The sequence below is a fragment of the Cydia fagiglandana genome, chromosome 13, assembly GCF_963556715.1.
Source record: "Cydia fagiglandana chromosome 13, ilCydFagi1.1, whole genome shotgun sequence".
In the NCBI taxonomy this organism is placed as follows: Eukaryota; Metazoa; Arthropoda; class Insecta; order Lepidoptera; family Tortricidae; genus Cydia; species Cydia fagiglandana.
In genome coordinates, this window is record NC_085944.1 from 4,567,397 (window position 1) to 4,591,890 (window position 24,494).

At 37.3% G+C, this 24,494-nt stretch overlaps 1 protein-coding gene and 1 long non-coding RNA gene across 4 annotated transcripts in view; both read left to right on the plus strand.

The window, feature by feature from the left end:
* LOC134670010 (hemicentin-1) overlaps positions 1 to 24,494 on the plus strand; it is a 92,312-nt gene that overhangs the window by 45,123 nt on the left and 22,695 nt on the right. The window lies entirely within an intron of this gene.
* On the plus strand, positions 3,768 to 5,016 carry LOC134670039 (uncharacterized). Its single transcript, XR_010099007.1, has 3 exons — positions 3,768 to 3,850; positions 3,993 to 4,145; positions 4,737 to 5,016. It is a non-coding gene; the product is annotated as an uncharacterized LOC134670039 (long non-coding RNA).

The following is a 24,494-nucleotide window of genomic DNA, read 5'->3' on the forward strand; positions in this document are numbered from 1 at the left end:
AGATTCGAGAATAACCGTAACCGATTATAAACGATTATTTTTCGGGCATAACCGTAACCGAAACCGGTTATGAAGAGCCCATCAACGTGCACACTAGCGCCACTGCTAAATAATGGTGATTATTTAAATTTAACGAAAGATATTTAAAAGAAGGGGGCCGCTACGTACTGTATTTTGTATTTAAATACCTTTTGAATACATCAGACTAGGTTTTATGTTGCTGGATTCGTCGAACAAAAACGGCCGTTTTAACTTTGGACGCATAGATTGACGAATCCCGCAACAGATCTTTCGTTAAATTTAAATAATCACGATTATTTAGCAGTGGCGCTAGTGTGCACGTTGATGGGCTCTGAAGTTTGGCCGGTTATTGCATTTCCTAATCATGAGTGAAGTGAGTAATCAAGCATCACTCAAATCGAACCTTTACATCAAAAATGTCAAAAACAATTTCCCTCTTTAATTATTTTTTAAAAGTTAAAGGCACAAACTTATTCTGCCATTCAATTCAGTACCATTCAATATATAATATACTTGGTCAAGCAGATCTTGTCAGTAGAAAAAGGCGGCAAATTTGAAAAATGTAGGCGCGAAGGGATATCGTTCCATAGAAACTTTGAATTTCGCGCCTTTTTTTACTGACAAGATTTGCTTGACCAGCTTTAGTTTGTCAAAGGACTGCGGCATTTCAAAGATAGACAGAGCGAATCATACTACCTTTGTCTTGTATTAGCACCCAAAAGAAAAGGATGAGTATAGTTTTTTTTTGTTCTTATTTACTGACAATTTGGTTTGACCAACTATACTTAATTATGCAATAAAAAGTAATATAAGCTGTATGAACACGGATGAGATAAGTTGTTATTAAGTTAATATTACTGTATTGTTTTTTATTTCCCGTCCGCTAAAACAGGACAGTAATAGTTTGTTTTTTTTTTATTTGAGTTTTACAATAAAGAAGAATTTCCCGTACTATTTTTGCTACAATACGGAGAACATTTCCGAGCACATTGGAAAAATTGATTTTTTTAATGCATTTGCGATAATTTTACGCGAGTGTACAAGATTTAATTCGTCACAAATTTAATTTGTCAATTCGACAACCTACCGAAACTAACTTTGTAAAAATGGCAACTCGCGGGCACGGGCGGGGTACGGGGTAAGGGGTATGTATGTTGTCGTTTCGTTTAGTTTTTTTGTCTTCAAATACGAATGTCAACGGTAGAGAATGGACGCGCGCCTATATTACTTAGTGCTACGATTCGATCACCAAGTAAAGTGCAAAATGGACATAAATAGTTTTCTTGACAGTGCCGGGCTGACACATTTGTCGCAGCGTATGGTGGGTAAGTGTTTATTTATTCTTATGAATGTTATAAATATGAAAGTGAGTTTTTATGTTTATTTGTTACTCTTTTACGCGCATTAACTTTTCAACGGATTATCAAGACCATTTTCGTTTTTATGCTAAAACATACTGCGTTCGATCGGGTCGGATCGGGTCTTTGGGGTGATGGAGTGTTATTTTGTGTACTCATGTCTGTATACATGGCCACAAATCAAAATATATCCAGCAGAGGTGCGACACAAAGTGTGAAAACACGAGGCGTGTTAAAATAAAACTTGATGTGTAGCCGTGTGTAGATATGACGGCCGTCAGTCCAGAGCACATTATTTTGGCTACCTCTATGAGCAGGACCACCGTGCTATTGTTTTGTACAAAGATGTGGATCTGAACTTGGAGTATAATATACCAAGACTCCAAGGTGATGGGTTCCAAAGTTTTCAAACTCATTGCGTCGCACTTTTGACCATAATTTGTCGATCCAACAAAACTATTGTCATATCGACAAAGGTACATATTTACTAACTAAACCTTGTTTCTGTAGCAATGTATAACATATTGTATTGTCGTTTCGGTGACGACCGGTCTGGACTAATGGGTAGTGACACTGCCTGTGAAGCCTATGGTCCTGGGTTCGAATCCCGGTAAGGGCATTTATTTGTGTGATGAACACAGATATTTGTTCCCGAGTCATGGGTGTTTTCTATGTATATAAGTATGTATTTATCTATAAAAGTATGTACATAATTATATCATCACCTAGCACCCATAATAGTACAAGCTTTGCTTTGGGGCTAGGTTGATCTGTGTAAGATGTCCCCTAATATTTATTTATTTATATCGACAAAGGTAACTATTAACTAGTTACAGAATGTTGTTTCTGTAGCGATTTAACTGAACTTTATCTTGCTTTCAGAGGAGGGAGTGACACTTGATTTTTTGCTGCAAGCAAATGATGAGGAGTTGTCTGAACTGACAACAAAAGTTGCAGACAAAATAAGACTGAGATCTTCATTAGAGAAAATTAGACATAAAGTTGGTAATTTTTTTTTAGTAGTTAAATAGTAGTATTATTATTGAAGATTTTATTTATTTATTATTTATTTAAACTTTATTGCACAAAGTATGTACAAAAATGTACAAATGGCGGACTTAATGCCAAATGGCATTAAGATTAAGATTTTCCGTAGCAGCTATAGTTTTGTAGTTCAGTTGTTAGTCTGGTTGAGTAGTAGCAAAGAGAATAGAGTGTATAGAGATTCCGTCGTGGTAAATTATGTAGTCACAGTACATTTACTGCCATCTTTCAACAGAAGATTAAAACTGTTAGATCGCCATCTACTCGAGAGTAGGCTGAAGGTTATGGCGCTATCGCTTGAATAGATAGGAGGCTGCCGCCATGCGCCTATGGAAGGCGCCGATAGGCATCTTCGAGCTCCCCGTAGGGTTAGGGTTCCCAGGCGTGTGGCTCTGATGCGCCCGAGGCTGGGGTGCTGCAGCGGTGGCGCGAAGCCAAGCGGTGGGCCCTGAGCTCCCGCGTAGGCCGCCCCACGTGCCGTGCCGTGCTCCATCGCCGCGGACCTCGCCTCGCCGCGATCCCAAGGTGACACTTCGACAGGCGCTTCTTCATAGCAGAGGAGGACATTTTAAGTAAGTATCTTTATTATATTTAAAACTTTCGCAATAGACGTGAGATATATGTATCTTTAGTTAAGCGGCCCATATTAGGATATCAGCATAAGACCATATCATATTTGGCATATCACGATTACACGCCTATTATCACACGTTTCACGACAACAGCTACCTTGGTTGGCAGGTAGGTACATAAATAATCCTGACACCTTGACGTATTTATGTAACTATATAATGTGGTGACTGCGTTCAGTCTCGCTACCTTAATGACAGCTCCGTAGACACGGTCGCCACTCACCATCGGTTCTACGAGTTATGTAAAAAATATAAAAGATTTAAAATTTGAAATAACAAGTTTTGTATTAATGGATTTTCTTTAAAATGAGCTTGTTAACTGCATTTTACGTGTAAGTTTCTGGACTTTTATAATGCCACCTGCTAGGGTCTGTGCGGAAGGAGAAGAGTCGTGAAATGTATGGGCTCCCCTACATTTCACGACTCTTCTCTTTCCGCACAGACTCTATTTACTTGTTATTGTGACAAAAAAGTCTTAATTTAATTTAATTTGTTATTGTTTTTGGTTTTGGGTTTGTTTGTTTTGTATAACTTGCGATGCTCACTGATTTATTTTTATTTTAATAAGTAAGTATATATTCTCATGAAGTGAAATGTACAATTTCTTTTGAGAAAATAAATAAAATTTAAGCATAATACAGAATTCTTAAAATTGTTTCTTTTTTTCAGAACGCCCCTTTTATGAATGACCCCGGACTGTTCTCTCCAACGTCCAGCGCATGTAGCAGCCCAGTGCCAGTAGCTTTGCCTAAAAGGCAAAGTATATTAATTCTAGGACCAAATGGAACTCTTGAGGTATGTATTTTGAATCTTAATCCTTAAAAAAAGAATTCTGGGTGGGTAACGGAAATTTGGTGGGTAAAGATTTTAAATCATTTGAACAGCTTGGCAGATATTTCTGCCGGTGACTGTACCTACTTAACATTTTTTTTTTCAGGGTACTCCATTAGAGATCAGACCAAGTGTACAGCCCACTATACAACAGATCACACCTGTGCAACCACCTACGATACCGGCCACACCTGTGCAGCCTCCACAGCCTCCACAGGCGTTGCAAGATTATAATAGGGAAGGATACTTCGAACCAAAGGTAAAAACTGTTTTCATTAGTCTTAAGAGGATATTCCGCGTTAAAATGGAAAATCTGTCTTTTTTTTTTATTAAAACACTTTTCAGTCTTGAAATCACTAAAAACGCAACGTTGCCAGCTAAGTTCGAGTCCAAGTGTCCCCTAAGCGATATTTTGGTAATTTTTGTGATTATGGAATTTTTAATTTTCACAATAGGATTGTGAACTATAAATATAAACTAAATTTTCCATATTGAATGCTCATACACACACACACACACACACACACACACACAGACATAATCACGCCTATATTCCCGGATGGGGTAGAGTGGTAGACAGAGCGTTAGAGGTCACATCATGCCACTTTTGACAAAGTTTTGAGGCTTATGATATCATCAAAATCGGCACGCGGTGACAGGTTATCAGTCTATCGCCCACGGTCCAATCCATGTCCCTTTACTGATTTTTACAGTAGGTATGCAGTAGGTAAAGCAGCTGGAACATTCTATGTTTATCTTTGTCTCTCAGCCCAGCATGAAAGTTAAGCTATTGGTCATAATATATGTATAGGTAATGTATTATAAATGGTTGCATTTGATTGTTTTGCAGTTGGTGAGGAACAAGCAAATTCAACCGCGTTGCTGGGAATTGTTGCTTTGCTCCGGCAAATGCACACTATCGCAGTACCGAAAAAAAAAAGTGTGGAGGCTGTCAAGGCACGAGGCAAGCACTGGTTTCCTGGCGCGCGTTGCAGCAGCGTCAGAGATTGCCACATATTGCCCTCAACAAGAGGCATTCAACCTCTCAAAAGGCATAGAATCAACCACACATACTTGCGGTCGGACCTTCATGGGCTAATATACACACGTATGAAATTGTTACCACTGCTGGAGGGCTAAGATACCAAGTATTGTGAGACTATACTTGTCACTCATTTCCTCAAAGGTTAACTGGAAGAGATCCCATTCAGGGATAAGTTCGCCTTTGTTGTATTTAATTGACTCTGTAACTGTGTTTCTCGTGTTTATATTTCTATGTACAATAAAGTAAATACATACATACATACATACTATAAAGGTGACGTATAATTTATACTGGGCATTGGACTTAGCGTACCCTAAGGTAGCTGCACCTTGTTGGATGTTTATCCAACGGGCCATATTTCAGATGAAATCTAAGTTTGACTCTGAAGGAGTTCCATTAAGAGAACTACTTTCGCTATTAAATTCGCTTGATCAAACTTTTAAACGCCTTTTGATAAGTGTCTCGCGCCATTAAACTAATTTACTAATAAACCTTATTTGATAATACCTAGCTTGATACAGTTGCGTTGACATTAACACGGCGTTCTTGACGTCCAAGGGGATAAAGCAGCTACACTTTCTTTGCACGAATATTGTAGAAAAAAGGAAAATGACTACTTGTGCGGTAGGTATGCAACACTTCCTTTGGCAGTTTTATTCGGTTGAGGAAGCACATGGCTTTTTATCATAAATAAGTTACAACTTTGATGATCATTACTTTGCATACCGTGATCAAGATGCTCCTTCCGAAGATGAGCCCGTATATCTTGATTATGACACTATGCAGTATCATTTTCCTTGCAATCTCATCAATATGAGTCATGGTGGGCTGACTATGAAATATGTTTTTTGCGTAAGCCATTGTAATGTAATTAAGTGTACTCATTACTACTGTTACTGTTCCCATTAAAGGTTCCGGCATATTGAAAGCAGTTTCGCCGCTGTACTAATAAACCATTCCTCCTATACACGCTGATGTTGGTCTCTGACGCGTCGGTCACATGCAGGAATAAGCACAATGCTCTATGAAACGCCGCAAAGCGACGCTGATAGATCTGCCGCGCAGACATGAGTATCGCTGTGCGGTGTCCCATACCTACAACATTATTTATTGGTCCGCTTGACCGATACCAGCGTTAGCAGGAAATCAACCCTTAAAAACGCAACTGTCCGCAACCGCGTTTGACCCGCTTTATTACTACAGCCATTATGACAGTTTGCGCGGCCCCACAGGGTCATTGACGTCATTGTATAACTTCAACCCAATCCGGAAAACAACGCAAATGTATGGTCTAAATAAACTAAAGCTGACACTCAGCTCATACGTTTCCGTTGTTTTTCAATTAGCAACAACCCTTTCGGCTCGGCCACGACATTCAGTGCTTTGCGACGGCGGCAGCGATAACCATAGGTTGGAGCGAAACAGCGATCGGACCTTTCGTTCCCACCTATGGTTGTCGCTGCCGCCGTCGCAAGTCGCTCAACTCAGCTCAGCTCTCAAACTGCGCCGCCCCGCGCTGTTTCTGCCTTGCTTTTTAATGTGCCGAAGCCTTAATAAAGAAAATTATTATTATTATCTATGTGGACTTTAGAGTGGTCCAAAAAACGCTTTTTATATTTTTGAATGTGCTGTTATTTGAGGTCGGTAATATTGTAGGTAGGTACATGTAACAAAGGACCATGTTATGTTATTTTCTAGAGGCCTGGAGCCTCAACTGCTGTTACCTAATTACTTAGTGATTAGTAAAAGTATCTTTGAAATAAATACACATGAATGTACAAGTTAATGTTTTATTCACTATTTTTGCATTTCCCTCCTAGAACATAGAACATAGAGGGCAAATTTCTTTTTAATCACCGCCAATTAATTGTTTTATTTAAATAGTTTCTAGTAATGTAAGTAATTGTTTTAGTCATTACATAACGTCGCGTTGTTTTAAGCTGTCAACTCTGTAAACATAGTATTTTAGCTATCTATTGCAACTAACCAGGCCACGTAGCCAAGATGCCAATCGCTTACGCTCCGTTGCGATCGAAACGCAACTGTTACTGTCACACTAATATGGAAGAGTGATAGAGAGACATAATGCTTTTCGCTGTCGAAGCGATAGCGATTGTAACCTTGGCTAGGCCGGCAGTTGTGCCTACCTTACCAAACGTCTTCAGGGGCCGATATTATAAGGGGGCTAGCTGTAAGTTACAATTTACAAGCGGAAGTCTCTTTCTATCGTCTTCTGCTAGAAAGAGACTTCCGCTTGTCTGCGCTAGTAGTTGTATCCATGAACAGAAAGCGCTGTTATAGCTATAGTAGCTAAAATTATGAATAATCCTTTAAAATATTGCAAGATATATATTTTGTTTATTTCACTGTCTGATAATGTAGATTCAGGCTCTCATTCAGGATTAAAGGCTATTCAGTGTTTGTTATTTATCTGTCAGATTTAAAAAGTTTATTAGGTACCTTAATGAATAATGCTATTTGCGAAAGTATATATTAAAAAAAATGTATTAAGTATTGTTCATATCTAAGGCATAACACAAAACTAAACAACTTGCATGATTTTTGAAGAATACTTTTTCATACATTTTATAATTTAAGCTGCCTTTTTCTCATCGCTATGATGACAGTCTGAAGAGTGAGTGACTATTGATAGGGTAGCACCAACAGATTTGTTGGAATAGCTAACTAAATGCTGTGTTCACAGATCAGTGTGGACAGCTTAGCAAAACATGTTATTGGTATTAATTACAGTTGCTGGCATATTAAAAAGTAGCTTGCTCTCACATAATATAGGTATAAGTATTGTATCACTGTAGCAATACGTTGTGAGACACACATAATATAATATTGTTGTCACTGAAAATTAAAAATGAAAATGAAAAAATGTTTATTCGGTTTTAGAATTACTTATACAATTGTGTGTTGGCGCCTCTTTTTAAGTAACAAATACCTGTGTTAAGAGGCACTCTGAAAACAAAAATGTTGTCAATTTTACAGCAGATCTGTGACTGCAAAACTGTATCACTATAGCAATATGTTGTGTGACACGCATATATTGTTGTCACTCTGACAACATAAATGTTGTCGATATGGCTACATAACTGTATCACTATAACAATATGTTGTGTGACACGCATATATTGTTGTCACTCTAACAACAAAAATGTTGTCGGTTTGGCTGCAAAACTGTGTCATTATAGCAATATTTTGTATGACACGTATATATTGTTGACAGTCTGACATCATAAATCTTGTCTATTTGGCAGCGGAGCTGTGTCACTGTAACGATACATTGTGCGACACACATAATATCGTCAGGTGACAAGCAAAACTCACTAATTACCACCACAAGTTCATAGCCATAGTGAACCATATTAGTACTAAAACAAGGTCGATTTTTGTTTATTTTATTTTGTAATTAGTGACTTTTGCTTGTCACCTGACGATATATTGAATATATTAATATATTGATATTGATATATTCAATACATTTAGTGTGTCTCACAATGTATCGCTACAGTAACACCGTCCGCTGCCAAATAGACAACATTTATGTTGTCAGGCTGACAACAATATATGCGTGTCACATAACATATTGCTATAGTGGCACAGTTTTGCAGCCAAATCGACAACATTTTTATTGTCAGTCTGACAACAATATATGCGTGCCACACAACATATTGCTATAGTGACACAGTTATGTAGCCAAATCGACAACATTTATGTTGCCAGACTGACAACAATATATGCGTGCCACACAACATATTGCTTTAGTGGCACAGTTTTGCAGCCAAATCGACAACATTTTTGTTGTCAGTCTGACAACAATATATGCGTGCCACACAACATATTGCTATAGTGACACAGTTATATAGCCAAATCGACAACATTTATTTTGTCAGACTGACAACAATATATGCGTGTCACACAACATATTGCTATAGTGACACAGTTATGTAGCAAAATCGACAACAATTATGTTGTCAGTCTGACAACAATATATGCGTATCACACAAAATATTGCTAAAGTGACACAGTTTTGCAGCCAAATCGACAACATTTATGTTGTCAGACTGACAACAATATATGCGTATCACACAACATATTGCTGTAGTGACACAGTTATATAGCCAATTCGACAACATTCATGTTGTCAGTCTGACAACAATATATGCGTATCACACAAAATATTGCTATAGTGACACAGTTTTGCAGCCAAATCAACAACATTTATGTTGTCATACTGACAACAATATATGCGTATCACACAAAATATTGCTAAAGTGACACAGTTTTGCAGCCAAATCGACAACATCTTTGTTGTCACACTGACAACAATATGTCACAAAACTTGTTTTGATTATATGACAACGTTGTACACATTGCTACAGTGACACAGCTCTACTGTCAAATTAACAAAGTTTTTTGTTGTCAGAGTGACAACAATTAATCACAAAATTTGTTTTGACTTTATGACAACGTTGTATACATTGTTAATAGACATTGTGTTCTGGACAATTGTAAAAGTTGTTGCAGAATGTTGTTATATCAACAATAAACTGGCGACAATAAAAACGTTAACTCAATAGCAATGTAACAATGTGGGTTGTGTGGCGTTAAAGTTTTATTGTTAGCTCAACAGTATTTTTCTCTCAGTGCATATATTACAGTCCATTAGTCATTACCATCTGATAAGAGCATCAATGCTGACTCATTCGTCTTTTTGCGCACTCTTAGACAGGTACGCTGGAAACAAAAAGATATTAATGATAAAGGCCAATCGATGAGTTAATGCATGAGAATGCACCGATATGGATCGGGATGACGGTTGAGGCCTTTAGAATTGATTTCAAAGGGCACAGAACATCGGAGATGTGTTGTACGGTGTAAGACGTTGGGAAATATCGATCGCGGGCGATAGCTTTTATGAAATAACTGACATTTTGGACGGCCGAAGAATTGAAATGCTTAGTTGACTTGCGTATTTGAGCATGCCTTAGGTCCCTTAGGATATTGATAAAGTCAATGTGGCTAATTCCGTCATGGGAGATATTCCGTCCACTAGCGTTTCACTTGAATAACGAACAAAATTGATAATATCATCGACAATAAAGCATCGATTGCTTTTAGTTTCAGCATCAATCAAAAGCAAATAGTTTTATCACCTCAGCAGCTTGAACAAGGGTACTTTGCTTCTTAAAAACAGTGATCAAAAAGCGATTTTGCTCACTGAGTGAGACAAAATGACATTCAAGTGACCTTTATAGTCAAATAGCATTTCAACATGTCGCTACGCTCGTGAATATATTATAGAATCTTTCGCTTGCACGGGACTCAAAATAAGCACTCGAAGAAATATCAAACTTTGATCTCTTGTTGTATAAATAACTATTTATTTCTACATTTGAAAATTAAAGAAATATAGGTACCTATAGTCGCACCAATAAAAGTCTGCAGCGGATTTGATAGCCCACGCAGTGTAAGTGTTATGTATACGTCACAATTTCATAGAAGTTTGACGTTTAAAATGACACTTGCACTGCGTGGGCTATCAAAATCGCTGCAGACTTTTTACGGTCTGACTTTACGCTCCTTGACGGAATAGTTGACGGAACGTTGACATTATGTCGAAAAATAACAGTAATATACGATTTTAGTAGTAGCAGGAGTGTCTCACTCCGCGATTTCGTCGCTTTGCTACAGGTAGCTAAAAGTATATACATCCGTTCGGCCCCAATTTTGGGGTTTGCCATAAGCCGCGCGTGGCGCTGTCGCCACCTAGCGGCCATATCTGTGCTGATCGTAACAGACGCGTTTTGTTAGAGAGTGAGTCTTCTGTACTTAGTACTATTATTTATTCTGTGGTAGTAGTAATCACTTTATTGTACACACAACACAGGTTTCATTAAATTTACAGAAATAAAGCACCAACTACGATTAAAATCGTACGCTTCGATAATCTATCCTGCATTTGGCTTCCACGTTAAACAAAAGAGATGTCACCACGGTGACTCGCAAACAGAACGATTGCCGAGGCGAATAATTTTAATGGTTTGTACCTACTGATCCTCTTTGATAACAACGTAAAGGTTTTTTGGGCGATACTATAATAAATAGCTGATGCGCGTTATTTATTTATATTATAACAATAATTATTCTGTTTTTGTGTATCCTTAGAGCCCTTAGTCTCAATGGATGGGATACACAAATTAAAATCACCTTACCTATGTGCATGTGCAAACATGTATATTTTTATATGTTGATTTTATAGTTAGAAAATAACGTTTGCAACTGGTAAAATCTGTTTCGTCCAAACATGTTCTTAAATAAATAAAAATATATTTGTCATAGGTTTTAAAATGGCTTTGAAAGCTTTTAAAGCCGGCACGGATATTTTTCATGAATAACTTCCTCTTTTTTGAAAGCTAACTGAATATTATTTTAAATATTATACTACTCTGCAATAAAACTGAATTGGTTGACTCCTGATTTATAGTCAAACTAATATCCGGGAAACTTTTTTCACTTCACCAGCCTAAGCAGAAATGTTCACCTGATATTGGCTCTACTATATCAAACTCTATTGAGTACCTAAATCACGTAATAGGAATACCTACCTAAATTATATATTGCAACGGCATTTTGGTTCGCCTTAGTTAAACTAAAATATGTAAGCTTAAGTAACATCTTGGTAAAAAAATAATTAACTTAAGCTTATAGCTGCAGAACCGTACCCTACGCTCCCAAAAGATAAACTTAGTGCTTTATGCAAATCTCATGCTAATGCCTTAAACACTCAGTGCACACGGATTTCTGCATAAACACACTTTACCCTCATTTGTATTTTCCCAAACTAGACTTGCTATTTCTGGAGTCGTACAACACTTAAAAACTTGGCCCGTTCTCTATAACTCATTGCACTCTAGAACATTATGACAACTTAAGACCCCACAAGATTTGACTCGCATGTTGAAACATAATAAGTATAATGTCTACTATAAAAGATCTACATAATTTGCTTCGTTCGTGACTATACAGTCTAATATATTCTCATGTCGTCTGCTTGACGCGTTGCTATGCCTTGATACATCAATAGGCGGCGATTTGAAAGGGCTTTCAGACCCAGACCGGCTAAGCCGCACGTTTTGTTTTTGCAATAATCCATATGCTAAATGTGAATTGAATGACTGAACCGATTAGTATAGAACAAAACCTTAGTCGAAATAGGAAACCCCTGAGTTAAATTCGTATTTCAATATTATTCCGACACCGCAGGTGCGGTCTACGATTTCTTGCTTTTATTTTAAGCTCTGCATTTTGAATGAGGCCTTCTTCTGTGGAGTTCTCAAGTACATTAGCGATGTTAATATGCGATAGTGATGTTCATGATCGATCCTTTCATATTCAATGGCTCGTTGTTTGAAATGAATGGGGAGGGCTCTTGAGCACTCGTTGAGTTTACGATGTGAATCGGAACCGTCGTCGGATTAAGGAGGCTTATTATTTTCGATGTAAGCTACAGCGCTGCTTATTTCTTTTTATACGAGGTCGGTTTCTTTCGCAAGATTAATTCGAGTTTTAAAAAATGCGTGGGGTGGGAAGTGTAACTGCCATCAATATATTTCATCTGTAACGTAGAGTTATAAATTGGAAAACTTTTGATTGGAATTTCCGCACCTTTATCCTTTTTTACAACACAGATTTCTTCTAAGTTCTTACTTGGAAATTCTTTGCGTTACATTATGTATGTGTTTTACGTTTCCGCGAGAACTTTTTAATACCAGAGAACTGAATTATCACATCGAATATGATTTCGTAACTTTATATATTACCTGTGCTCCGTCCATTAGATACTTATCTTATTATCTCATTTATTTTCTACGCTTTGATTCTTTAAAAATAAATTTATTCAACTTTGTGACAACACCAAAATACTTTTAAAGCGACAATACAATGCTTTTATCACATCATTTTGAAACGGTGTTGAATCTCAATTCGTCCTTGACTACAAAATAATGGAAGTCTGAACGGAGCCAATAAAACGGAAACCGGGTCTTTATTCGATCTGTAGAATTTAGAATCCAATAAGGACGGGCAATTTGCAAGAGTTGAAAATATGACTGTTCCTTGACAGTTTCCCGTTTCCGTGCTGTACTTTACTGGGGTCACATTTAGAAATATTTAAATTTAAAATTCCATGACTAAATTATTGTACTATCATCTGTTCAATTAAAACCTTTTAATAAAAACCATTGCAATCTTTTACCAGCCACAACTAAAAAGCTGAATCCGTCTTGGGTATAATGGGAAACATAATTTGTACGCTCAAACCCTCAAACATACAAGCAAACAAACAGCTTCCACCCTACGTCGTTCCGACGGAGCTAAGTTACGGTGAAAAGAAATAATAGAGCTATGTTGTTGTTCAAATATTATGAGCTCATATTCTTTAAGAAGTTTACTTCAAATATATGGAACTCAATATGAATAAAAGTACCTACATCGCGCTTTTGTACAGTACCTAAGTTGCACGTGCTTTTAAATTGGTAAAGGCTTGGTATAAAACGTTTTTGATATCATTATGCCACTTAAAATACACATTTAAGAATACGGAAAGAAGTGGCTTGAACCTATCTACGTTCTTGTTAAGAAGTTCGAGGCCTATCGCGATTTAGATAAATTCAGTGTCACTGTCGAGTACCTAAGGTTAGAAAGGTGATTTTGGTAATTTTAAGTTTAACTATTAAGTACCTCAGATTAAAACTTCTCTGTTTTATTTTTTTAAGGGTATTATGTTCTAAATTTCTTTTTTTATGGTTTATGTTATACATTTTTTTAGGGATGTAACGATACATGATTTTGCCGATACGATACCGATACCGATTTGTGAAGTAAATAATCGGCGATACCGATACAGATACCGATATCAATGGCACAGTAGTTAGCTAATAGATATAACAAGTAAGGAATTATATACTTATTATGCATAAAACATACATATGTATTAATAGACACTCAATTTTGTGAAGTGTGAAAAACTGTAAAACCAAAATCAAAGAAAACATTTATTTAGGTAACCACCAAGCAATCAATGCAAAAGTAAATCCAAATCAGTAATTATAGTTCACTTTAGGTAGTTTTTACCCGATTACGGCAACGCAAAAGGAGGGTTATTTGTTATGGAAACAAAGTGTATTCAAATTATTATATATTATATTATATTCGTTTCGCGCGCTTTTCAAACTGTAATATCGGCTAAATTTAAATCGGCGATGCCGATATATCGGTCTGCCGATTATATCGGCCGATATATCGTATCGGTATCGGTATCGTTACATCCCTACATTTTTTTTTTAATTTTTGAGTTTATCGAATTCAGTACACACTGAATTACTTAATTGTTACTTTAGCGGCTGATAACAAAATGTTTTAAGGGGTAACGGGAAACGTTATCGTAAGACGATATTTTAAACATTATTAAATACAGGAAATGTGGCAGACTAATTACTTAATTCTTAGAAAAAAAAATGTTGTTGTCAGTATTCACATTTCTGTTTTAAGGTGACAGTCCATTTCCAACGACAGCAGCACTATACCAATCATTTTACTATGGAAATTGACAATAACACCGACGCGTTCGTACTCAGTGCAGTTGCGGTCAGAAATGGAATGTTACCCTTACTGATATTTATTTTGCTATCCGCTAAAATGTTACACACAATAACGAATCATAAACCACACCTTTAAAGATTACATTAACGTTTGGTTGGTATCTATGCAAATGAGTATAGAAACATGTCTCAATTAGGTATAAAAAAGGCACCTACCATAAAGCATTCGTCCTTGGTTCTCGTAGCTTTATAATCGTAAATCGACATGAAGCAGACGTCATTCCAATTGCGGACCGAGCACGAGCCTCAATATACAGGAGCCAATCATCTCATTGTCTTCGTTGATAGAAAAACGCCAATCGAAACATTAATAACGATGGAAATAGTCACGTCATCACGTGACTTTTTGTAGCATCTGTCATCCTGGCACATTTTTTCTATTCGTTTGTGCGTTTGTCGATGTACAGTCGCTATCAGATATATCGCAGCGGCCAAGGTGTTCACAATATCTGAACGCGCACTCTAATGCCTTGACAATAGAGGCGTGTTCAGATATTTGTGAACACCTTGGCTGCTCCGATATATCTGATGGCGACTGTACGATTGAAGGGAGGTTTACAATAACAACATAACTGCTTAGAGTGGTTGACACTTTTTTAAGAACATTGTTAATCGTTTCAGGTGTCAACCAGTGTAGTCAGTTATGTTGTTTTTGTAAACATCCCTTCGATTGTAATCTTAGCTAGGCCCCCAGTTTGAACACGGAAGACCGTTGGTTCGGGGCCCGAAGAAGCGGGAGTAGGCTGTGGTTGGATATTTGGCATGGGGTCAAGCGGGGTGACAATTTATTTCCTCCGGATCTCGTGTTCGGACTATACCACAGAAGAAATAATAGTACTACCGTACAGAAAGGACACTTCCTACAAACCCGAAGTTTGACAGCGATTCAGGGTCGAATCATGCTATCCCTTTCTAATATATAGCACTATCCCTTTCGGCTATTTAGGGTTGTCAAAATTCAAGTGATTATCTTATCTGTGGTCATGCACGCACAAAGAAGTCAAGTGGTGCCAACCCTAATAATTGCTCAGAGCAATGCTCAGCCGAACGGTGCCGAGTTCGACCGAAGTCAGGAGTGTCTCCCCTCTGACTATACGTGTGCTCATCGCTTACCATATTAGACTAGGAATCCTCTAGACCGAGTTTAGAGCAATTATATCATGCAACCGATGATGCCAAACATGCGGGGGTGGGCGGGACGAGGTGAGCGAAGTCCCGTGCCGTGATTGGTCCGTTCAAAGACACGGACGTCACACAAAGACACTTTCGACTCGAACATGCAGTAAAATTACCGTATGCGTGGCAGAGGGGGTAGCGCGACTATGTTCAGTCTGGAGGATGTTTTGTCTGTGTCGCTTACCTATCATAGTTGTGCGATAAATTTGGGTCTCCGCTATTTTACTAGGGAGAATTTTCGTGAGAGATGATCTTGATAGCCTTGTTGCTTGTCGATCCAGTCGAGGGCCACATAAGCAGTGGACTTGTTTCAGGCAATTAAATAATAATAATTAAGGCAATTAATTAATTAATTAATTGCCTTAATTTAATAATTAAGGCAATGCGCGTCTAACTCTAAGATTCAAGCAGAAAAGCGCCCAGCCCGAGAAGCACCATAATATGACTTATGGTGGCGACGACAATTAGACCTGAAGTTTCAATATAGAAGCAAAAATTGTGTGATCACTGATCACTCTGTTCGAAATGATTGAACCTCGATGTCACGTTACACTGGTCGTTTCGAGAACCAAGTTCTCCTGCGCTCGCGCAACACGCACGGTCTGATATCGGCACAAAGCGCGCCGATCCCACCATTGTGCATGACGCCGATTGTCGAAGGAATGTCCCGATGGCCATCATGAAGGATGGGAAGTTTGCTTTAAATTATACGTCGCGTACTGCCTACGTGCCCACAACCACATTGTACATGGATTAGCATTTAATGCATAAGTTCAGCTACAATATCTGCTTGTTGCAGAGTATTTTGATGAATTCGTTGTTAGAATTAGTAATGATGAGAGCTTAGTATTTTGTGTTAATCTTTAGTTTACCTATATATACATTGTAAAAATCAAATCGGTGGAAGTAAAAATATATTGCCTAACAGTTTATTGTTCACTAGACCAGGTAACTACCTACCTACCTACCTACATACTTACTTGAAAATGACACCTCTTAAATATGTACCTATGCAGGCTGCTCATTTCTTGCCAAATCTTCTATTGGATTGTCTATTGAACGATTTTATACAGAGTCAGTCCATGAAAAGTCTGCAGTGGATTTGATAGCCAGTGCACGTGTTATTTTAAACGTCAAACGTCTATGAAATTATGAAGTCTAAATGACACGTGCACTGCGTGGGCATCAAATCCGCTGCAGACTTTTCTTGGTCTTACTTTAACCATATAGTTAGGTACCTATCTAGTGATGTCACTAGTTTAGGTTTCAAACTATTAATATATCTACTAAATGCGATTACACATAAATAAATAATAAAATAATAATAAATAAATAAATATTATAGGACATTCTTACACAGATTGACTAAGTCCCACAGTAAGCTCAAGAAGGCTTGTGTTGTGGGTACTCAGACAACGATATATATAATATACAAATACTTAAATACATAGAAAACACCCATGAACAAATATCTGTATCATCATACAAATAAATGCCCTTACTGGGATTCGAACCCAGGACCATCGGCTTCACAGGCAGGGTCACTAGTACCCACTAGGCCAGACCGGTCGTCAAACACATGTTAGCCCAAATTACCAAAAATTGGACATTTACGAGTATACCTCACTTTAAGATTCAATAGATATAGGTATCTTAACATTAATTTAAATACAGCTATAACGGGCGTTTTGATTTGTATTAGTATTTTTATTTTGTGACTTCAAATAAACACGACATAAAAAAGTAATTAATTTCATACACAAAAACATCGCTCATCTCTAAGCAATTCGATATACAGAGGCCTCGTTCAACGGCATGCGTGTATTGTTGTTGCTTCCCACATATTCCTGATTAGTGTGATTACTCATCATATATTATGCTATTGTCCTTTGTGCTATCAAATACGCGTGTATCCTCTGGGGCTATAATTACGTTTCGAAAGCCGTACCTATAGAGCGAAGGCTAAACATGGTGATTGGTGTAGCTTTTGTTTTGAGCTTAAAATTATACGTAGAGTTTGATTATAATGAAGATTAGATGAGCTTCGTATTACAATTAACGTTCCGCGAATAAATAAGGAGAATTATTTATGTAGCCAAGGGTAATGAAAGACCGCCGAAGCACATTATTTTGAGTTTATTAGTATATATTTTTATTTTAAGCTGTGTTGTTGATTCTAACCAATGTTCGTCTTCATCTTTGTCGGTCTCTCATTACTGAGGATCGTGACCAATGTTCTGTTGTTATTATGTTTTGTTGTTTGTTATTGTATCACACTTTGGCAAAAAACACATGCGTTAACATTGATGGTCAGTTTTGTAACGACTACTAGCAACTACCGTAGCAATTCGAACCTAAAAAATATTAACTAGGTACAATGTATCCAGTCCTATATTAAGAACCTTCCCCTACGCTGCCTTAAGGTATTAACTGGCTTTTTCCCAATATGCCTGGACATCGACTATCCTTACCACGATCACGAACAAAAAACACAAGCTAATCGCCTATTATGACTATTACACGATCAAAACGTCTTCATTAATCTCATCTTAAGTTAACGACACCAATATTTAAGCCACGCCGGCTTGAACCAAATGTTGGCCATGTGTGGGCCAACATTTGGTTCAACCCGGCACAGGTTCACACACATGTTAGCAATGATTAATGCATGACGAAACAGTTTCTTTACTGATATCGTAATGTGCAAGTTTATAGTGTCACTTTCCCCTGCATGAATGGTATGTAAAAAATATAGAAACACAGCAATGCAACGTTATGTCAAGGCAATAATTATTGCCCAATGTTTAGGCTTGGGAACTCTTTTGTTATGGATTAATTAAATGGAGTCTAATAACGCTGTGTGATTTTTTAGTCACGTTATTGAGAGGAGTAAGTTAAATAGAAAAATAAACAAACAATGGATGAATCGATTTAATGCTGTTTATGAAAGGTAAATTAATAAGCTGGGCGATTTCCGCGCGGGGTTTGATTCTCTTTTACCATTTGTATTTTACGAAATTTTTAAAAAGGGAAAAAGAAAAGCTAAAAAATAAAAGAAAAGAAGGGAAGGTAATAGCTACGATATTATACTTATATTGGCTGGCCACTGTAGTATCAAAACTTTGCCGATATGTCAATCGACTTGCAAAAGGTAGGGTTGCTATACAAATAAAACCGTACCTAATAGAGATAAAAATTCCAAACGCTTTTAATAATATTTTTACAATGTCACTACCGAAAATGTCACTAACACTCCAAACTAGTCCAAACTGTAGTTGCAGGGGATAAAATTAATCCTCAGGTACTTCAAAGCAAGAATTTATGCAAACAGAGGGGTGTTAAGTATATTTGTAAGCTTAACGTGTGTTTACGGAAGTAGGTATATATGTGTGGGTTGGTGGATGGCAGCCCCCTAATGAATAGTGATTTGTTTTTATTATTGAAAAGTGATAATGATGGCATGTGATTGTCACGAAATTAATGCCACGTCACAATACAATGGTCGTTAATGGTTTTCCAGTCAAAGTGTAGACAGAGGCGAAATGGATCAAGTTAAAAATTCGTTAATAATTTTTAAATATTGCATTGATAGATGCACACTAAAATTACACCGTACGTCTTTCTTCTTATGCTAAAATGAGACTGTCATAAGATAAGCATTATTAATATTATACTATAAATATCCACAGTTTGTTCCAACTAATTAGCCCTGTGGTAAGATTCCCCGCGGAGCCTAGGTTTCTAATAAACAAAGGTACATCAACCATTTCAAAACTTACCTCAACATTGAGTTAATTTATGGAATGTTTTGTTGAACATTTCACGGCTCGCATTTAACTAGCGGCAGTACGCAATGAGTTATTTTAGTACGTCATAAGGCACCTAAAATTAAACTAGACGTGCCCGTCATACATTGTTCTAATGCTAACTAGAATTAGGAAATGCACCAAACTCTGAATTTAATTTGAGTTATATGACAGTCAAAACGAGCTCTTGCCTGAAATATTTAGGAACGTTAAAACTTAGGTTTGAAATAATTTAAGTGCTTAGTTTGCACGCGACGCTGAGCCGAAATGCGGATGAAATCGGCTTTACGAGTATAGGTATATGGTCGCAGAATAAATTATTGTCACTGGTAAGCTTTATAAACGTGCGTTATGTAGGTACGTCTGATATAGGTAGGTAGTTTATGTTAGAGTAATCTATTTTCGATATTTCTGACTAACAAATGGTCTAATCTTTAAAATCGAGGTAGGTATTAATATACTTAACTCTTTCTAACATATTTCCATTCACATCTAAAGCTGTTATATTATTCGAGGATCCAGATATTGCGTGGCCATATAAACCTAATATATTGGAATATTTTCTTTTGCGGAAAATCTAGGGGTAGGTATACATAAATTAAATGTATTTCGGAAATAAGTTCCGCAATGTTCCGCGGAACTCATTCGAGTACGGAATTGAACCCAAGCCCTCCGATTTAAAAGGCGCTCTTCATTTATTGTAAATGGCTATTGAGACCAACTGTCACATATATGAAACATCCCGAAGGGATATAGATTGTCTATAGATACATATAAGATGCCGGATCTTATTATGTTGAATATGTTTGAATACAATAGCCAAGTAGGTATACCTTTGTAAATAAACATTCTGCTTAATTGGTAATATTGGTAGGATAAAAAGCTTAGAAACCATTAATTTTGATCCGATGTTCATTAATCACGCTATGATAGCGATTGTCATGGAAGATTTATTCCCAAGTAGGTAGTTAGTAGCCATTGTTGGCTACTTAGATTGCTGATATCGGTTTATTAAGGAAATACATACTTAGTTAAATCTTTGATTTTCGGCACTCCTCATTTCATAAGCTTTGGGAGTGATATCATTAAGCGGCATTATCATTTATCAGAGAATTGTCTTTATATAAGGTAGAACTTTCAGTATATTCATAAAATACAAGATCCTCCATCTTTTCAAATTGTAATAGTGTTTTTCATAAGATTTTTTAATCGACTGGCAACTCGCAACAAAAAGTAGGTACTACGGTATGTAATTTACAAAAAGAAGTAATTATTGTTTATACCGTCAAGTCACTCAATGATGACTTAAATACGGCTTAAGCACGATATATAGATACGTTTCAATTGTTATATTAAAACGTCGGAGAAACCGTATACAATACCAAATGATCACTTAAACGGCCGTTACGTTCCTAAAATGGCTCGCAAACTCCCGGAAAACGGTATGATTACCCAAATCCCCGCCCAGACCCAGTATTTACCACATTAAACAGTCCACATCAAGGGATCTATATAGCTAACCGATTCCCGCATCCTTTTGTAGTCCGACAAAGCGAATTCAGGTTACGGAGATCAGAAGCGAGTATATCACATCATTAAATAAAGCCCCAGTGCGTTACCAAGACTTGTTTCATACCACTTAACAATCTATTGCCTCTTTGGCACCAGTATCGTGCGACCTCGAGTCTTCTTCTATTTCTTACTTACTTCCGCTTTCTCCAAAAGTCTAGTTGTGTGAAGACAAAGCGCGATTACAGTTTCAGTATGTTATATTTATCTGTATCTGCATGTATACCCGAAAACCTTAAAGTTGAGTTCTCTTCAAGGTTCTCTTCTCAGATCATTATTGATCCTGTTTTTAAACTTTATCTTGCATCTTATTGTCTTTACTATCAAGTGAGACTATGGTCAATAGTTGCCTGGAATAAATTAAAACAGAAGACCTGTGACAAATATGCGGGAATAGAACTTATACTGGTTTACAGCGAATGTTCTTCAAAAGCGATTGGAATATGTCTAAGTTTCACCTTCGCGCGGGCAGTGTGCGTAACCGTCCGCTACGAAAAACCATAAACACATTACAATCCACACTACATGTGACCTTTTTCACTTAAATCATCGTTTTCGGGAGCATACGCAAACAACGCAGAGACATTTTCTTTGATTAATAACGATCGAGAACAATGCGCCGTTCAGCAATATCCGCTCGTTTGGACCGTGACTTGTGCGCTCGCGCATCCGTTTGGCAATAAGCGGGCTTAACATCTGTTGAAACTGTTTAGCATCTTTATGATTCTGAAAATAAAATTTGATACCGCATTAAAGGACCGCCAGGCGAGAATGTTAGCTAGATTTTGGCTGTAATTTGTATTATTCTTGAGGCCAAGGGACAATTTTATTTAGAATAATCTTTATTGTAATTTAACTACTTGTCAGATATATGCTTTGTGAAAATTCGTTTCTTCTGCACTAAAAAAATCCTGAGGTAGCTTACTTCTTGGCTGTGACTTACAATTATACGTATTAGTAAAAGCTGCCTCTGATCTAATTTTGGCCTAGGTACATATAAATTGTATGGAGGACATTTTGATTCACTAATGTTTTTAGCTTCCAGAAGCAGGAAAAACAAATTAGAACCCAATTTTGTTTAACCCGTAAATCTCCAGGAAAGCTGCACTTTAACCGAACCAAATTCTGAAACTCGGTGAAAACACCATCCTCAAAGATAATTCAACCAAATCAGTTTTGATTACCAGTTTACGGCAACTTTCCTTTGATACTGTCCCGTCCGAATTTGCTTGATGTGATTAAATGTTAGCAGCCAAAGGGAAACTGGCTGGGTACCTATTGAAAATGTTTACCGGAAGCTCCTGAACTAGCAGAACACTCGGCGGGCGGATATTAACTGTTGATTTGGTTCCGCTCGCGTTGGGTCAGCGTATCGATTGTCATTTGTTTTTAACGTCTATTCACCCTGTGCACAGGTTGTTGACTAACTAACAATAACTGTTTTGATGAATCTATTTTGGGGTCTAACGATTTCGATGAAATTTGCTATATGGGGGTTTTCGGGGACAAAAAATCGGTCTTATCTCTGGGAAAACGCGCAATTATGAGTTTTTATATGTTTTTCGAGCAAAGCTCAGTCTCCCGGATATTGAAAAATGAATGGGTACCTTAATGTACTTATAAGAAGCTATCTAAGTCTGTCTGATTAGATTTAACTCCTAGTTAGTCTTATCTCTCGCGATCATGACATATAGACGCTAGCAACATTAAATATTACTAGGAAATTTTGATGCAAATCGAGTTTGACCGTGTTTTATACATTGAGTTATTATTACTATAGCGAAGCCATACCAAATAATGAAATTGTCGCAATCGTAACCTGTTCCACGCGATCAAAACGTCTTAAGCTCCATAAAATTCATGGCGCTTACACATTTAGGTCGCGAGATTCACGTTCCGCTTCTATATATGGTTTGTTGTCAAAACAACAACCCAAGGCGCAAAATACTGGTTCTCTGTGTCGGTTCTATACGCAGATCTGCTAAGGATGTCTTACAAATGAACGTAAAACCCTACGGTTAAAAACATTAACAAGTACCTACAACTTTATTATCAGTCGCACCAAAAAATTCTCTAGATTTTTCCCAGACTACGAGTACTTTCATTGATGTAACCTCTCATAAATTACGAGTGTAATAGGAAAGTTCCCTCAAGTGAGTCTCGGTCACACCCCAGGGTTTCTCTCGGTTCTGCACATTGATCGCGGGTGTAATGTGAATTGCTAACCACAAGCGAACCGTGAATGTCTGGAGCCCCGCAAATTATGCACTCTAAACTAGGACGAGTCACATTTAAAATATATGCAAGCGTATTATGCGCAATGCAAGCTTCAGTTAACTTATGAAAGTAATTTTGTGTTACATATTTTTTGAGTTATAGTTATTCTTAGCTTAACTTATTCTTAACAGTAGTACAGCATGTGTGACTTTTTTGTAATACTTATGTTCACCAAATATCATTTGATGTGTGCCTATGAATACTCGTAACTTTTACGGTAAACTAAAAAAGTCACATCGGACAGTAAAAAAACTAGCCGAGTTACGGAGTTCAGATACCAACTTAGGGCAGCCGCAAAACTAATTTTCAAAGGTGGTATGTTCATAGCCTGCAGAGTCACAGTGGGCAGATCTACATTGTGCAAATTCCAAATATTCTCTATAAAGTTAGGAAAGTGCTAAACTTCTGCAAAATTTGCGGTAATTAAGAGACATTTTGAGAATTATTAAAAATTTGATGAAAAGTTAGAGTTTTGGAAACTTTCCGTCAGCCCACTATTAGGGATTGTAGCCTGATTACTCTTACCCTGTCACCTTACCTACCTCACCAGTAGCATTTATAGGATCACGATAATACTCTATTGTCATTACTCAATGTGATGGTATGATAAAGGTCGTGGCATTTTATGCAGAACTCTCTGGGGAATGCAAATTGAACTTTAGTTCATTCCGGTTTCTGTTAGAATAATGATTGTGTAAGTTGCGTTCGGTACGTTCTGTATTTTAGTTTGAAGCCAGAGTTGTTTTTGCTCGCGATGATAGAGTTTAATTTAGAGAGAGAATTATTTAGAGGGTTGTCGTACTCGTATTTTCCTTTGAAACTTTCGGCCACCACTCGGTTTCGATGAATTGTGCCCGAAATTTGGACAAAGATTTAAGAAGTTTTGATAGTAGTAGAATTTTCACATGTTTCACATTTAGCCAAACTAAACTGTACATTTATATTCATGTCTCACGAAAATCTATTAGCTGGTAGGTAGGGGCCCTAAGGGCTACTTTAGGGCGCGAACTAAAATCGCATGCGAGTTCGCGCGCCGTCTAAATCAGCCCTAAACGTAGAAACTG